The sequence below is a fragment of the Neomonachus schauinslandi genome, chromosome 5 (genome assembly GCF_002201575.2).
Source record: "Neomonachus schauinslandi chromosome 5, ASM220157v2, whole genome shotgun sequence".
Lineage (NCBI taxonomy): Eukaryota > Metazoa > Chordata > Mammalia > Carnivora > Phocidae > Neomonachus > Neomonachus schauinslandi.
The window spans coordinates 40,186,677-40,205,443 of record NC_058407.1 but is presented as its reverse complement, the minus strand read 5'-3'; the positions used below and the strand labels follow the sequence as shown (position 1 = coordinate 40,205,443).

Here is an 18,767-nt window from a genome sequence, read left to right as displayed (position 1 = left end):
GAAGTTAAGAACTGTGCACAATTCATTGCTCATTTTAACATAGCCCACTCAAAAGACTTGAATTCTGATATTAGTCGTCTGTTTCTCCTCACTCAAATGCTGTTGATGTATTTGGCGGGGGGAGGATTTGGGACTCTAAATACTCTTTAAATAGATATTCAATTAGTCCTTCTATTTTTATCTTTACCTTCATACCCATTTTCAGAAATACCACTGATTTTTAAATATTTGGGGTCTTCTCCAGGATAAGTAGGCTGTTTCTCAGCTTTTCTTATCATGTGTTCAGGAAGCCACGCTCTCAGATCTAGGGTGAAGGTATGTACCTGGTATCCTGCAGTTCAGAGACCCCTCCAGAGGGTTAGGGTTAGGGTTGGGGTTAGGAGTGAGGGGTTAAGGGTTTGAGTATGTGCCTGGTATCCTGTAGTTCAGAGACCTCTCCGGAGAATAAAACCGCAGACTTCTACTGAGGTGAGAATAGACATGGCAGCCATCTTCTGAGCTGAGGCAAGGAGATTTGGGGCTTCAAATGCTCTTCACATAATGCTGTTGATATTTTCACTCCTGTTGGCCAGAGGACAGTTTCCACTAGGAGAGTAGGATAGACATATCTAGTCTGTAGACCAGGTTTGTGGGAGAGAAGCAGGCGGTTACAGAAGGATTATGAAAAACTTTGACTCCCCAACCACCAACATGAACTCTTCAACCATTTTCCCTTCCTGACTCCTTCAACCAGCCTGGACTCCTTTCTGCTCTTGAATTGCTGCTTCCTCCATCTGAAATGCCCATTTCTACATTTGCTGCATTATTTCCTCCATCACAACATTTCAATTTCAACTGAATGCTGCCTTCTCAGAGAAATGATTCCAGAGAGGCTAAGATACATTTGATTTGCACTTTCTTACCCATTACCTTATATTATTTTCTTCAATGTATCGCATCGCTCCTGGAATATATCATACTTACTTATTTGTTTACATGCTTATCTTATATCTCCCCCATTATGATGTAAGCCCATGAATGCGGAATTTTTGTCACATTCATTATATTTTGAGATTTTAGCTAATGCTTATGGAGTGAAAGAACAAAGGAATGAATATAAGCTATATATATTCATATACAGCTAGCAATAGAGTTCAACTGGGTAGAGAGGCAAATGAGGCCAGAGCCAACATTCTGCAAGGATATTATGTAAGAGAGGGAAGGGGTTATGTGGAAAAACAGGAAGCAGTGTTTCAAGGGGAAGAAATCCACAATATGGACTATATTTTGAAACTAAGGACCTACACATTCTTAGCTGACAGTAGAAAATATTAAAGGTGGGGGACAGTCTGTTGGTCTTTAGGAAATGAGATTGTGGTGGCAGAAACTAGGAATCGTTACAAAGGAGCCTTATTTTGGAGATCGTTGGGATAACCAGCTCTCCTTGCTCCTATAAGGCTCAGCTTGGTGCCTGGCTGAGGAACCTCAGACCAACGGGGAAAACCCAGATGTGTGTCTAATAAATTGAGACCTGTGAAAGCAGTGGTTCTTAAACTGTGGTAACTAAATCAGCAGCATCAGTATCTCTTGGGAACTTGATAGAAATGCAGATTAGCTCTATCCAAGATTTACTGAAGGGGAAACTCTGCAGTGTTGAACAGGCCCTCTAGGCAATTCTTATGGATACTAAAGTTAGCAAATCACTATCTTAAAATTAACAACCAGATGCCAGGTTGATGAAAACATGAACACTTGGCATGAACATTTAAACATTAAAAAAATGACATTTTGAAGTTTTTATTCACTATTTTAGCTGTGCTCTGTCAAGGGAGAGTATTAAAATAACACTGGCACTAATCTTTAAATTAAATCAAATTATGACATGTCGTACCTGACATAAGTTGTCTCCATTTGTTAGATCCAGCTTCTGAGAATTGCATTTTTGAAAGAATTGTAGAATTTAAGGAATACAAAAACCACTTTAATCACTTGTATATATTAAACACCAATAAGGTAATAGGGGAAATCCTGCTCTCAGTAGAGATAGGAGTTTGTCTTTTATTGTATTTAAGTCTGAAGCTCTTTTAAATCCTATATTCAGGAAGTGATTTGGGATGTACATAATTTAAAAATGCATAGTATTAAATATTATAGTTGTGTAAGTCCTTCTGTTAATTTAAAAATCTCCTCATACAGGATGTTGTTTCATAAAGCTTTCTTAATTCTGATATCCATTCCAAAGAGGATAGGCAAGAATAGCTCTAAGGAATATGTCTTTGCTTAGTTTTACTCAAAAAAGATACTCAGAAGTCCTGTATTTCAAAATGAAAACTGTTAAGATTTAATTCAGTGCTCCCTAAAAGCTTTTTTTTATCACTGATTCCCCCACTTTTTTCTCTATAGTAATTTGTTCCTGTGATATTTTAAGAAATGCTGATTTTGCCTAATGCCTTCACTTAGTGGTTATAGCAGTACAAGGACTTGGGCCTTTTACCTCATGTACTTAACAGTTTCCCGGCTACTTTAGTCAGGGGTCTTTTAAATAAAATGAAAAATGTTAGTGCTTGGTTCATTTTAGTAAATTGGTAAATGTAAGTGATAAGGAGCTATTTTGCTAATTTTAATTAGTTTTATTTTTACATTTCAAAGCAAGAGCATGTGTTATACTGATTATTTTTAAAAAATAACTCACCTATAGCAAATAGTGAAGAGAGATGGCACAAAGACAGGTAGACTGCTCAGGAAGTGATGAGCTTCTAGCTGGAGAGTGGGAATGGGGACACCATTTCTCAAGGAACCTGGGTTTTGGTCTGTGTGTAGTACTCTGCTCAGGCTGCCTTGACAAAACACACAGCCTGGGTGGCTTAAACAACAGGTATGTACTGAAGGCTACACATCCATGAGTACAGTGCTGGAGAAGTCATTGTCCAGTGAGAGCTTTCTTCCTGGTTTGTAGACAGTCACCTTCTTGCTATGTCCTCACACAGCCTTTCCTCTGTACTCCCTTGGGGAGAAAGAGGAAGATCTCTCACATCTCATCCTGTTCGTATAAGGACATCAGTTCTATCAGAGTAGGGCCCCACCACTAACCTCATTTAACCTTAATTATCTCTGTAAAGGCCCTTCTTCAAATATAATCATATTGATGGTTAGGGCTTCAAAGTATGAATTTGTGGGGGGAGGGGCAATGTTCAATCCATCCCACTGTGTAACTCCCAGGTGGTTTATTATTGGAGATATAGGTTAATCCCTATATAAATGCTGGATTAAAGTACTGACTATATATAGTATGTGCACTATTAAGCTCACATCCTTCAGGGTCAGGAAGATCATGTGAAATGAATGAAACAGAAAGGATATCTTAAACATGACCAGTCTAAAGAGGGCGGCCACTCTTAGGTTTGGAGGTTGCTGCCTGTGGAAATGCAGAAATGTGGAAAGGAGGGGCTAACGATTGCCAGACCATTTGATTTTTCAAGTGAAGTCAGACTCTGGACTCTTGTGAGAACTCTCCCAATTTTCACATATAGGAAACTGTTAATAGGTCTATAAGATCAATAGATAGTTAAAGATATACATTTTCTTCAATGGCAGTTAATGTAGGAAATTAGAGAGAAGCCTATACAAAGCAAGAGATAGTGTACATTCTCATGTATGGTCGTGTAAACTTCCTAGTGCCTTAAAGTTACCCCCAGATTCACACTGGTGATGATACCAGGTGTACAGAAAGAAAACGCTACCAGTCATGAGAAGCCAGCCTAGTAATTGAGGCAAAACTATTTGAGCACATTTCCAAGTTTATAATGTAAGACAGGACAATCTCAGGTCCATTTCCCAGCCATAGCATCCCTCAGTGGCACTAACTAATTAATTTTGTTTAAACCACTATGTGAATCAGCACTGTGCAGGTTAAGGGCACGTTTGTATCTGTGATGTAGATTGGGGAAACAAGCCCTGAGAATAATGCTTGACATTAAAAGAGTGAATAAAAGGAGAGAAACCACTGAAGAGGCAGAGAAAAGAGCTCCTACACGAAATTGAAGAACAAATAGGGCTAACTGATATTTTTGAAATGGAGAGTGGAGGAATGAGGCAACAATGTCAAATTCCATGGACAAATGAAGTTAATTGGAGAAGGTTTATACCAAAGAATAACATAGAATAGTATGAAGTTTAACATTTGAGAGGTAGTGCTCTCCTGGATGATCAAGCAAGGTACAAGCAATAGCCTGAGTTACTCAAGTTTCTAGAAGTCAAAATTGGGTTATTAAGATGATTTATCCACATGACATCAAGTCAGTATAATGACAGAATGAGTCTCAAAGGAGAGAAAGATAAATCTCCAGGTGAGAAACTCTTTTTGGAAAATGAACAAAATTCCACAAGTCCAGGCCCATTCTGGATTATCTATTACATTGCTATCTAAAGCATATTCTTAAATCTATAATAGTTAATTTCAACTGTAAACTAATCAGTTTATTCGTATTTTTTACTGATCTTTGTGTGTTGAATCATGACCTTTTGAAAATATAAAAGCATAATACATCATAGAAATTGTGATTTTTGTATTGTACTAACTGACAGATTGGCTTGATTTGTGATACTGCAGTTCAGATGCTGAAATCACAGTTGATGGAAGAGTTTAGAAAAAGCATTAAGGGATTGTCATGATTTCACATGGCCCTCAGGTTATCAGTCATTATAAATCAATTTATCAAGGGAAGTCTAGGACGAAACACTTGTCATACTAAATCCCTTGTTGGGGTGGTCAGGGGTTTTTCCTCTGTCCTCTTAGGTTGAGGGCTTGGGGGCCTGCAAATTATACTGCAAAAGAAATTATCAAGAAATAAGACAGGTTTTTATTTATGAATGTATGTGGGAAGTGATGGAAAATGTGACTCAAGGAGGCAATTAGAATTTGGACTTAAATATCATCTGTGTTTCCCCCAGGTTTATTGAAAAATAATTGACATACATCACCGCATAAGTTTAAGGCATACAGCATGGCGGTTTGGTTTCCATGTATAGTGAAATGATTACCACCAAGGTTCAGTTAACATCCATCTTTTCATATGGATAGAATAAAAAGAAAAGAGGGAAAAAAATTTTCTCCTTGTGATGAGAAGTCTTAGGATTTACTCTCTTAATAGGGGAAGGGGAGTGGAAGAAGGGAAAACAAAGGACTTCTGGGAAAAATAAAAGGACACTTTGAAGAAGAGATGAGAGATATGATAGTTTTGTGACAATGTCTGTTTAGGTGATTTCTTGTCCTTACTTCTCATCTCTGGTGACAGGAGTCAATCTTCTCTGGTTACAGAACTCCCAGGGAGGGGCTTTATGATTTATGAATTATTTTGGGAGGCTCTACTTTTAGGCAAATAAGGGGAGTTCAGAAAAAAGGGAACTCTTCACAGTGGGATATTTTGGATCCTTCACCCTGCATCTACAGTTGGTATCCATGTGCAGAATCCTGTACTGCCTTTACAAAGGGAGTCATGGCAGATTCTCACAAAATCATGTGAGGCCTCATTTCTAAGGATGGGAGGCCTTTGATATTTCCATAAGTTCTCCAAATAGGAGAAGTGAAGGCAACAGAGATTTCTCCTAAGCCATCAAGCAAATATCTCAAGGGGTCAGCTTCATGATGCTTGTCACTAGTGTGTGTACACTCTAATAATTTGTCCTATTCTGTGTTGATATTTGCTAGTATAATCACAGAATCAGTGTAGTCCCATATCTTAAGTATTTCCTTCATTAGCTTACTGGCTTTCCATCGTAATTAAAAGCAAACATAAAAAAGATTAATAGGCTGAGATGGAAATAGATAAAGTAAATATAATTATTTCACTTCATAATAAAATGGCCTGCCCTTTTTTGCTCTTGTTTCTTTACTCTAAGTAGAAAGAGACCAGTGCAAAATATTAGAGATGTAGAAAAATTTGCCCTTCCAACTTCGCTTTGACACCCTTGCTTACCATTGCAGGCTTATGAACTGCTGCTGAACTTCTCTCCTATCTTCCAGTTCTCAGAATTAACTGACCTCATTGTGACTAATCTTTCAAACTTCTAGTACTTTTATGTAATACCCCTCATAGAATTAAATTCACACCAGAAACACTATTGAGAACCTGCCCTCTACCAAGCACTGTGCTCAATCCTGGGGGACCCTGTATTCAAGGGAATTAGAGTAGGGATTATGAAAGCTTAAGCCATTGAGATTGAAAGGATATGTGGAAAATCCAACTAGCCCAAGCTGTAGATATTTTTGTTTGGGATACCTTTTAATATTTTTCTAACCATGCATCCAGGTGGCTCTAAGCTCTACCACCTCCTTAAAGGACTGCTCCTGACATTAAACTTGGCCATAGTTAAACTTTGCCATTACAGGATATTCTTCTAACAGAAGAGATGGTCCTCAGTACTCTTATTTATGCAGTAGTTTTACCTTATCTCCTTCCAAAACAATTTACTAATAATCTTATGAAGATGGTAAAGAGGAGGAAGAAGAAGAAGAGTCAAGGTTGTTATAATAAAAATTAGCTATAGTAGCTATCAGCATTGAGGACTAGTTATGTGTAGCCAACATGCCATATTACTTAAATACATTGTTATATTTTATCTTTACAACAGCCCTATGAAGTGGCTTTTATTACTGCCATTTTATGAGGCAAAGAGTTCTTAGATTAAGAAACTTGCCTGGAAACATGTTGTTAATTAACTGTAATGGTATGATTTGAATCCAGTTCCTGTGCTCTTACTATTATTCATACCATTATTAATTTAGATAAATGTTTTTATCATGCCTGGATGTACATTGTCAGATTTTGTAAGTTCTTTCATTTTTCCATTTTGGTCTAAACATGCCTATAAAATATGAACAGATATATTTTATTCAACTTCATAAATGTTGGTAAGTTCCCTCAGTATATAAATCATATTCTATTCTCTTCCAGATTGATAAACCTAAAAACAAAATTGACAACAATATTGTCACATGTGTTAGAGATTCTCAAATGCTGGCTAGTATGTTAATATGAGTAAAACAATTTAAGAGTGTTTTGTTCTATATATATATATATATCTTGAAACCTAATGTGTGTTGAAATATTTATTTCTTATAGGCTCCGGGAAACATTAGAAAAATAGAAAGAGGAGAAATATATTCAGGTTATATGCAGAGAAATATTAAAAGAGTATTTATATGAAGGGAAAAGCAAAGTGGGCTTTTTATAGTACAAAATTTTTTTTTCCACAGAGAGCAATAAAATAGGAAAGACTGTATCAACTAATTTAATTGCTTAATTTGATTAAGAAGTTCCATCTTTATTATGAAACACTTGTGTGTGTGTGTGTTTTCCCCTGCAAGAACTAGGGATGAATTCTTTTTTTAACAGGCCAACTAATGGGGTGAGACATTCAACTTGGGATCATTAAATCGAGGGCTTCCGGCTGGCAGCTGATAGATTTGCATCTTCCTCACTCCAGCTGCATAGAGTGGGTGGCATGGACTTGTTTAATAGAGTCACATGTACTCTGTTTATATTCCTTTTCCTTGCTTGACTTAATTTGTGTTTGAAATGGTTAAAGTTATTCACAATGAGCTGGATTTTTAGGCATTAGCAGAGCTTCCATATGTTTTTTCAGATAAGTTGCAAATGTAAGTGTTTTCATTACAAATGAGTGCTTATTTTCTGAATTAAATAGTTATTTTGTTATTATATAGAGTTTTCTGTGATTACTGAGGAAAATTCACCAAATACATGTAACCAGAAAGAAGAATCTAAAAATAATCTATTTCTCACCCATCCCCAAACAACAAAGAGTATTGCTTTGATGTATTTCCTCCAAAGTGTGCTCATCTCTCCATTTACATAGTTTGGGTCATACCATCTAGGCGATATAGTATCCTGCTTTCTTAACTTACCTAATAAACAATACACATAGTATTAAATGTTACTTTAAATTATGGCTTGTAATGATTGCATGCAATTCTGGCATATAGAATGAATTATAACTAAGGAGTTTGTTTAATCAACCATTAAATTGAAGACATTCATCAAATTTCTGATTGAATTGGCAAAGGCATTAGCAGAATCTTACCTATCTGGTTGCATGTCTATATCCATGTATTGTTTTCTAAAAAGATAAAATGTTGAGCTCAATAGAAAAGGATGCTTCATATGTCTACATGTGCATGTTTGTGTCTATGTGTACATAAATGTACATTTGGAATTTAATTTTATTTTTCCATGTAAATCTCATTCCTTAACATTAAATTTTATAAATCATTTTGGCTTTAGATTTTTTTTTTAGATTTTTTTTTTAAATTTCAAATGTATATTTAGGGTTTTGTACATTCTTAGGATTCATGAATTTGTTGTACTTTTACAATGTTTTGTCAGCCAGATTTTGCTGCTGAGGTAAACACTGTTGACTGAAACTGTGCTTCTTCTTCAACCTTAATTAAATATCCAGAGGTACCTTATTTCTTACAGAACAAAACTCTATTATTTGTTTCTCTAACAGTATATTCTCCTCTGATCCCAGATGGTTTGTACAATCCATGTCCGCTTGACAACCCAAATATTTACTAGATAAAAGTAAAAATAGGGGCACCTGGGTGGCTCGGTTGGTTTAATGTCCGACTCTTGATCTCAGGTCAGGTCTTGATCTCAGGGTCGTGAGTTCAAGCCCTGAATTGGTCTCCATGCTGGGTGTGGAGCCAACTTAAAAAAAAAAAATAAAAATAATTTTGGACAGGTGAAGTAAAACAAGCAGATTTAAAAACCATATCAAGTTTTTTAAAAATCTTTTCCAGCTTCAATTTTGACTTTGTAATTTAGTTGTCGCCTGATCTTTTCTAAGCCAGTTTGATTGGATAGTGGCTAGAATAGGTTGATCATAGTAAAAACCAATAGAAATGCTGTTCAGATTCCATTTAACTGCTAAATTCTTAGAATATTTTGGTGCTATTGATTTTATAGTAGAAATATTTTCATATTCAAATATCATAGCAGCACTAATGCTACTATAAAAACTTTCCAAATATGTTAGTGAAAAATTTTTGTAAAGGTATAAAGCCATAAGAGCCAGAATACAGAAGACAACAATAGCACAAAGCTGCGAACGTGGCAAAACAAAGGGAGAATGGTGATTGATTTAGCAGCCACAGGAAAGCACTGAACACAGTGGGTAAAGTCAAGAAGCAATGCAATTCACACCATTGGTACCCCAAAAGGCTTGGGAATTTTAGTATTGGTTACCTTGGGATGTAGGGATAAATGTGAAGTAAAAAAATGGAAGGAATTGGATCAAAGGGTTTTGAAGAAGTAATCAGATCCCCAGATTCCCAGGCCAACCCATGAATAACTGGGCAACTGTCCCTCTTCTATCATAGCAGAAGCCTGGAGATTATTCTCTGGAGAGGGAAAAATATGACATCTCGATGGGACGCAGGGTACAGTTGAGGGCTGAGCACAAAGTAATTAAATAAGGTTTGTATGATAAACATGAAGATTCCCAGTTTTCCCCCTTACTTGGTCCTATAACCTTGGCAATGAGGTGTGAGTCCATCTGTTCAGGACCATCATTTACCCTCTACTTGCCCCATGCATCTGCTATGTGCTTACTGACCACAAATCGTTAAATCACTATAAGCAGTATACAAGTCTCATGCCTTGCTTGTTGTACTTTTGGACTCACAGTTTACACTTTGAAAATATCGAATCATTTATTGTACCCCCCCCCCCAAAGTCTGCTGTTTCATGCCTTCACTTAGACCTGGAATCCCATACTCAACCTGGGATACCCATTCTTCATAATTCTTACTTGTTCTGCAAGATTTGCTTCAGGTGCTGTCTCCTCTGTGAACTCCCCTCAAAACCCTAGTAGGTACATTGTACCACCTCTGTGCACTAGGTATATTTCAGTCTTATAGTTTATTATATTATTTTGCACACTCTGTTTATGTGTCCATCTTTCCCAGAAGCCTATGATGTATCCAAGGATAAGGACGGTGTCCCATTCATCCCTGTACCCCCAGTTCTAAATGCAATTCTTGTTACAAAATATACATCTGTTGTCCTGAAACCCATTTCATCTCGTGCATCTTATACTGCACAGTGCTCTACACATCATATCAAGATGGTTTTTGCCATGTCTTATCTGACTTTATATTTTTAGCATCTAGCACTGAGCCTAATACATTTCTAGTATGCAGTAAATATTTATTTAAATGAATGAGTGATGAATGAATTTATTCTTTATCTTGTGGAGAGGTTTTTGGTTTTTGTGTTTTTTTTAAGCATAGGTCTAAAAAGAAGCATGTAGTTAAGGATGTTAACATTTGAAGGCTTTATGGAGAAGAATTATCATGTGTGAATGCCTTTTGAAACCATATCATCCAGAATATTGCTATTTGCCTCTTTTTTTAAAAAAAAAATTGAGATATAATTGACATACAACATTTTGTAAGTTTAAGGTGTACAATCTGTTGATTTTTCTCTAGCTGGTGGTCTTTTTTAAAAATATTTTGACCAAGACACTCAAACCAGAAACTTAAAGATTTATTTATTTATTTATTTGAGAGAGAGAGAGAGAGAGAGAAAGAGTGCACAAGTGAGAGTGGCAGAGGGAGAGGGAGCAAGAATCTCAAGCAGACTCCCCACTGAGCATGGAGCCTGATGTGGGGCTCAGTCTCAGGACCCTGAGATCATGCCCTGAACTGAGACCAAGAGTCAGATGCTTAATGGACTACGCCACCCAGGTGCCCCTCAACCCAAAACTTAAATAGCAAAGTATAATACTAGGATATCCAAAGGCGATTTTCTTCAGAAGTTCTGAAGTATGGGGCTCCTGGGTGGCTCAGTTGGTTAAGCGTCTGCCTTGGGCTCCTGGGATCAAGCCCCACGTCAGGCTCCCTGCTCAGCGGGGAGCCTGCTTCCCCCTCTCCCTCTGTCCCCAACTCATGCTCACTCTCTCTCTCCCTCTCTCTCTCTAGTGCTCTCTCTCTCAAATAAATAAGATCTTAAAAAAAAGTTCTGAAGTATGTTTTGATTTTGTCTAAAATAGCACAGAACTGATCTCTGAGTTTAGAAAATTTATAGAGTAAAAGTATGGACTTTTGAAATTTGGTGTATATATAGTTTATATTAGTATTTCTGGTAAAAAAAAATACAATTATATGTGTATAGACCTTTCTACATTTCTTAAGTTATTCCACAATGTCATTTTTTGTTTACTCCTTGACACTAATTCTGTGAAATCAGGAGAGTTGTTAAAAAGACTTATTCTATATTAAGAAAGCTCAGTGAAGTTAACTGAACTTCCAACAATTAAATGACAAGGTTAAAAGTGAACTCAACTTGATTCTTATCTAAGCCAAGGGTCAGCAAATTCTTTTCTGGAAAACGTCAGGCAGAAAATATTTTAAGCTTTGCAGGGTAAGAGGCAAAATCAAGAAATTGATTGGATGATGAGAGAAAAAAAATGGCCAGAAGCTTTTTCAACTATGTAAAAATGTAAAGGACATTCTTAGCTCACAGGGTCTATAATTTGGATTTGGTCCACAGCCATGGTTTGCTGACTCCTATTCCAAGCCATTCTTAGGCCTGACATTTATTTTCTGTATGTTTATGAGGGCTGCCATAACAACCATAAATTGGATAGCTTAAGCAATAGGAATGTATTGTCCCACAGTTCTGGAGGCTAGAATAGAAGTAGAAAATCCAGGTGTTGGTAGGTTTAACTCTTGAGGGCCTTGAGGGAATGACCTGTCCTAGGCTTCCATCTTGGGCTTGAATTTGCCGTCATCTCTCTTTGGCTTCACATTGTCTTCCTCTGTGTGTATCTGTGCCCAGATTTCCCCTTCTTATAAGAACACAAGTCATATCGCATGACTGCATACCCTAATGACCACACTTTAACTTAATAACTCTGTAAAGACCCCATCTCCAAATAAGGTCATGTTCTGAAGCGCTGGGGGTTAGGACTGGGACATTGGCTGGGGGAGGGGAGTGGCATACCATTCAACCATAACACCCTCATTCTCTTTGTACTACATCAAACCCCATGGCTAGTAGGAGGTAAAATAACAAGTTATCAGAGTTGTGTCTCCCTCTTTCTGTCCTATAAAGTGAAAGCCATAGCTTCTCTCTCAGCACCCCTGCTGCACGATAACAGACAAATAGAACTCAACAGAGAAAATGGAAAGACGACCCTGTACGACCTGCTGCCTCCACCTTACAAAAACCCCAGAAGAAAATGGGGCAGAGTATCAGTCACCTGAATGCTTAATCATTTTAGCAAATGGGCAGCACTATTCACAAAAATAAATTATAAGAAAAAATACTCATTTTTGTCATATTTCTGGTAAATATGCTGCTGGTTAAGAGCCTTAGCTCTCTGGTTCCCTAAATATATGAAGAATAAGACCCCCACACATCACATCCTCCTGTGTCCAGGCAGCCGACAGAACTGACTCTAAAATCAATCTGTCATTTGACGTCCCCAGCTGCGAATGTGCCTTGTTGTTAGGAGGTGTCATGCCTTTGGTAGCTAAAGCTGTCACAGCACGCACAGCCTATGTGTGATTGAGCCCTGCAGCCAGGGTAAGGATGGGCTAGCACAGGAATTCTGCAAGATTTTTTAAATGAAAACACTGTGTGAGGTTCTTACATATAACGACCTAGATTTGTAGCTTACCTACCCGAGACCGTCTTTAGAAAAATTAGTCCATAGTCATCAATTTTTAAAGAAATATGCTTCAAAACAATGCATGGTATCCTCCCTCTTTGAAGTCTTTATCTTATATAGTGCCAAGTACAATTCCCCCTTTTCTTTGTCTTCACAGAAGAAAGTGTTGAGTTGATTTTTATTTTGAGAGAGAGAGAGACAGAGACAGAAAGAGAGCGAGTGGGGAGTGGCAGTAGGAGAGGGAGAGAATCCCAAGCAGGTTCCATGCTCAGGGTGGAGCCCAATGTGGGGCTCAATCCCACAACCCTGAGATCATGACCTGAGCCAAAATCAAGAATCGAATGCTTAACAGACTGAGCCACCCAGGTGCCCCAAGTTGATTTTTTAAAACACTCACTTCTTTACAAATAAGAAAACAAACATGAGGCTTCTTCAGTTAGAGAATGGTTAGATACTCTGGTGCACTGATCATACCTCTAGAATGGAACCCTCTTCAAAGAGAACACTGGAGAAGTGATGAGGCCTGTCCACCAAATGGAGTTTCCATCATCTCCATGCAGGATAAGTGAGATTTACTTGCTTCCCTACATATGGCAGAAAGGGAAGGAGACTTGTATTCACCTAACTATATAGGAGATGCTGTGCTAAGTGCTTTATATTAATAATCGAAGATATTGTATTCTGCATTTTGCAAATAAGGTAACTGAAGCATGGAGAGTGAACACATTACAATATTAAATGTGTTTACTTTATATTTTAATATCTTAGGAACATGTTCCTCCCTCCACACACACACATATCCTGTTGACAATAGAATCTCAAACCGTGCCCACATGGGCTTTCTTTTCTGACATTTCTGACTAGAGCAGTTTAAGGATAGGGTATAGCTCAGATTCTTCTCACTTAAAATTATCTTTTCCGGAGTGGATACTCACATGGTGTGGGTTGAGATCTAAAAGTACAAAGGGCTAGTAGAAGGTGGAAAAGGAGAATATCACATCCCCTTGACAGGCAGGCAGCAGGAGTACAACAGGCCTCTTTCTCTCATTTCTAAAGATCCATGGGAACCCTTTTGTAAAATTAAGTTGTCTGTGTGATATATAGAGTGAGCCTTAAATTAACTTTTAGATGTTTTCTCTCTTGAAACGTGTTTTTAAAATAAAGTTTCACCTGCCTAAATGTTCTCTTTGGATTAAACAGTTCATCACCACACTTTGAAGAGATATTTTCCTTAACCTTCTGACTCCATTGTTATTGTAGTAACAACAGCTCATTAACACAGTCGGCGTCAGTATTGATTATGATTTTAGATTTTACCTTTTCCCATTATAGTTTAGTTTTTACCTAAAATAGATCATAACCCTTGATCAGCTGCTGCCTTGGAGTTTTTCCAAGATATTGGAGTCCTGGTAAGATAGTAGTGTTGAAATTGATGCTCGTAGTCCTAGGAACCCTGGACTTCTTTCTCCTACTGCAGTGCTGTGTTTCACAGAGGACAATATGTGTAGTCTTCAATACAGAATTAATCATGAAAGTCAAGTGCATACGGCAGGTACAATCAGCACCATCTAATTATCTCAAACTTGTTTTGTCTTATGACTTTATTTAGCAGAGCACATGCACAGGATAATAACAAATAGGCTAATTCAAAATCCTGTCACCCACCGGCAATTTAGCAATCATAAATGGAGTCTGGTCCTTTTTAGAGATTGTATGTATGTGACAAGCTAGCAAGTATGAAGAGGAAAAGCAATAAGGCAGAAAATAAAGAAGTCTGAATTTGATTTTTTTTCCGCCCTCAGGAAAAAAAAAAAAACTATCAAGTTATAGGAATCTTTGTTTAATGTGTATATGAAACATTCAGTTATTTACTTTGTTATAATATCTTTAATATCCGATGAACTGTATAGCACTGTAATATGTTAAGAGAGAGTGAGGTTGATCTTTCAGATTCAAAGGGATGTTCTTTTCTTGAAAGAATATCTACTGGTCAGAGTCAACAAACACTATTATTGTTTATTATTATTATTTTATTATTGCCAATAGATAGGTCCAGCTAATGAGCCAATAGATAGGTCCAGCTAATGAGCCTGTTCGTTCAGCTCTGCAAGGATCAGGTTGGGTAAATGTCCTTCTTTGAATACATTTTCTCTCCTCCTCCCTAAAAACATCCAGTTTTAAAGTCCTCCAATTAGTCTACTCCCCCTCTTACCTCTCCATGGTATTGTCATTCCAAGAACCTTAAGCCACTCTCCCTCAGTTATTCAAGATTTTCACTCTTTTTTTTTTGTCACTTTCTCCAATACTGCTCTTGTCATAATATGATCAGCATCTGTATACACTTTGCAACAGCCTCGTTTCTCAGAACCTTGACACCTTATTGATAACTCCAATGATCTTGCCTTCCACTTGAGCTTAGCCACACACTCCCACTGTCACATCCTAGAACTGGTTGTTAATAAAAGCTTCACCCTCTCATTAAAACAATTTTGAATATCATATTTTCAATAACCACTTCTACTTTTTATTTCACTCCTTTTATTATTCCAGCATCGTGAATAATATTCTACCAGGACCTGCAGTCCATTGATTCCAAATTTGTCAGAATCTCGTACTTTTATTGCATCCTCATATTCTTTGTACAAGTTAGAGTCCATGGTTCATAAAAAAAAAAAACTCTTTATTAGATATAGATACCCTTGTACTCTGCTCCCCCTTTCTCTCTTTGCTTAATTGACTAGCAAAATTTCAGCCTTTCATTAAGTCCAACATTTCATCTGCTCTGTACCTTCCCAGCTGAATGTAATGGGAAAGTTTGAAAAATCATGCAGACTGATTTCATAGTAAGTTCAGGACTATTAATCTCAAGTGGATTCCTGGTGTTCCCAGAAATCCTGCATTTCCCTGATCCACTCACTCTTCCATTCTCTTGGCAAGTAATTCACACTTGTACTTTTTCCTCAAACCGCTGATCTCCTTTCCATTCTCATTCTCAGTCAGCATGTTTAAGGTTTCTCTGAGAAAACAGAAGCAACCCAAATGTAACTCTCATCACCCTGGTTACCTCCTTCCTTACAAATCACTTATATTACCTCCTATTACTCTGTAGGAGCTGCCTCAGCTACTGTACAAGGCCAAATTCTCCAGTTAGGCACTGAGTCCCATCCACTCTCTTCTGTTCAGCATTATAGCTCTATTATTTCTAAGCTATCCTATATCATCAATTTTTGTTTGTTTCTTTCCACTAGGTTATTCCCATCAGTGCACCATCATGTTGAGGTTTCTCTGTCACCACAAACAAAACAAGGCAAAACAAAGCAAAAGCCCCCTCATCAAATTCCATATTGCCCTTGAGCCTACCCTCTTTCTCTGTCCTTTTTTTAAACAAAAACTCTTGAAAAGAGGTTTTTGGGGTTTTTTAAATTATCTTGCTATCTGTAATTTCTTTCTGTTGTCCCTTAAATATACTCGACTTTTCCCAAACTGTTCTTACTAAAGTAAGAAATGACTTTCTTATTAAGGTTAGAGTGATTTTCATTGATGTCAAACACATTGCTAAATCCAGTGGTTATTTCTCATTGCTCATCTGACTGGACCTATAGCACAATTTGATAAATTGGTTACTTAGTCTTCTATGAGACCTCCCCCTCCCAACTTGGAGAATCATTTATGATATTTGAATAGGGAAGTGAAATGATCAAATTGCATTTGAGAAAGAGTTACCTTGATAGATCAGAAACTAGAGAAAAAGACAGGCATAAGGAATTGCAAGCATCAAAGAGATGAGTAATGATCAACATAATGAGAGTAGTGGTGGTATATAAGTAAATAAATAGATAGAAGATACATGACAAATGTAGAACTAAAACAAATTGCAATGGATTTGATGTCAAGATAAGAGTAAAACAAAAGTCTATTTTTGTATCTTGTAGTAACAAGAAATAATCCCCTAATATCAATGGCTTGCAATAACTAACATTTATTCCTTGTTTTCTATGTATGCCAAATTGTAGGTTGGTTTCAATGGCTTGACTTGTTTTCTCACTCTAGATCTGGACCAAAGGAGTAGCCCCTGTTTGTTACATCTTTTCTTAAGACAGAGAGAAAGAACAAGAGAGCTGAATAGAAACAGTACACTACTCCCTAAAATGTAGGATATGTCATATCTGCTTATATCCCATTGGCTGAACACTTCACATGGCCAAGGTCAAAGTCAAACTTAGGCATGTATAAGCCACAAAGAGGAAAGGGAGGATAGAATATTTGTGAATAATAATACCGTTTGCTATAGTGGCAATTCATACTGGTTTTTGTCCTCCTAAGTGATTGTCAGAATGATGGGCAGACATAGAAAATCTAGTAGAAAGGATAGATTTGGGAAGGAAGAAGATGAATTCAGTAAGAAATACATATTGTATTGGTTGAAAATCCAGGAACTTCAAGCAGGCAGTTTGAAATGAAAATCTGGCAGTTAGGGAAAGCTCAGGGCTGGGGATTTTGAATAGAGCCAAGAACGTATCATTCGGGAACACCTACATTTGGCAAAGAAGGATGAAGTGTGTAGCTATAGGACAGAGTAGCGTGGTTCACAAATTTTAAAAATCCAAGCTCAAATGTGAAGTAAAATTCATCCTGATAGAAATGTGGATTGGTGCTCCACTGTTAAGTCACCTAGACTCACTCAGCCGTAGGTTCAGAATTACATGAATTTATTGGAGATCCAATATGGCATAGAAATTAAAAACACAAGCTACGGGTCAAAGATAAGAGCTTACCTTCCCCACTTTGTAACTTGTCCAGATTGGGCAAATTACTTCACTTCTCTAAACCTGTTTCCTTCTCTGCAAAATAGTAACAATATTTACCTTACAGGACTGTTGAGAAGCTTAAATGAGATTAGGTCTTTAAAATTTGAAAGCAGCTCCTGGCTTGTTTTGAATATTGAATCGGTATTAGTAGTATTGTTAACAGAATTACAGAAAGAAAACATTAACTCTGGCTTTGTTTACCTTTGCTTCTCTTGAAGTCTTTCCATTAAGCATATGTTCTTTATTTACTAGTGTTAAAAATTCATTTGACAATTTAACAAGAATGCCTGGGATTTTTATTATTAGACAATTATGTGAAAAATGCAAATAGGAATTAAATGCAATTAGAAAATGTATGCAGCACTTTGAGTAATAGCATATTTATTTCTAGATTCATTACGCCCAAATGCTTACTTCTGTTCCTTACAGGAGTATGGCTGTACAGCACACGTATTTATTGCTACCAGCATTTTTATCACAGTGAAATTATGAAAGACTCTTTGGACAATGTTGGTACTGTTTACCTTCAACTTCTTAAGTTTTATGCTTCATGAAAAATCATATGGTGATGAAAAAATTTTAAGGAATTAAACACCACCAAGGGACTATTCCATTTGACTTGAAGAAATAATGAAGGCAACTCTTGAAAATTGGCTAAAATTAAACACTTGAAAAGATATATCTATTTTGCTCTTAGTATTTCTGCAGTCCACTTTAGCCCAGATTTATTTCTGCATTTCATTCTCTTCCATCCCTTCTTTCCACTGAAATATGGTTGCCATTGAGAGATATCTGTGTGTTAAGGATATAGCCATTTCTCTGACCATCTTTCATACTATTAAAAAAATAAATAATCCTTAGTGAAGAACATTCCTTTTGACACCAACACTTTTTCCTAGTTTTGAATTAAATGCCTTTAAGTCTTCAAAGTTGTTGATGAAACAATATGTGTTCTAGAGCCTGTCGTCCATATTGTTCTTTTATGCTATCTTGTGGTTTTCCTGTGAAATGGTTTTTGGTGTTTATTTTCTTTAAACATCACTAGCCATTTGTTAGACTGCAGGGCTGATTAAAACGCAGACTCCCATATGAGGCTTACAGATGTCGTAGAATTAGAGGAAATTAGCTTCAGGTCTGGCAGTGATTTTCTAAAAATGGTTCTCTTGATCTCACTGAAATTGGGGATTTCTTTGCTAAGCTGCCAAGATACATAAATCGTCGTCTATGAGAGCTGATTTTGTAGCAGACCTTGACATGTATGATCTAATTCTAGAAATCAGACTTTTA

The 18,767-nt window shown here is 37.0% G+C and overlaps 1 protein-coding gene across 2 annotated transcripts in view; it reads left to right on the top strand.

The window, feature by feature from the left end:
• Positions 1–18,767, top strand: part of NAV3 (neuron navigator 3) — a 347,818-nt gene that overhangs the window by 213,988 nt on the left and 115,063 nt on the right. The gene's annotated exons all lie outside the window — the stretch shown is intronic.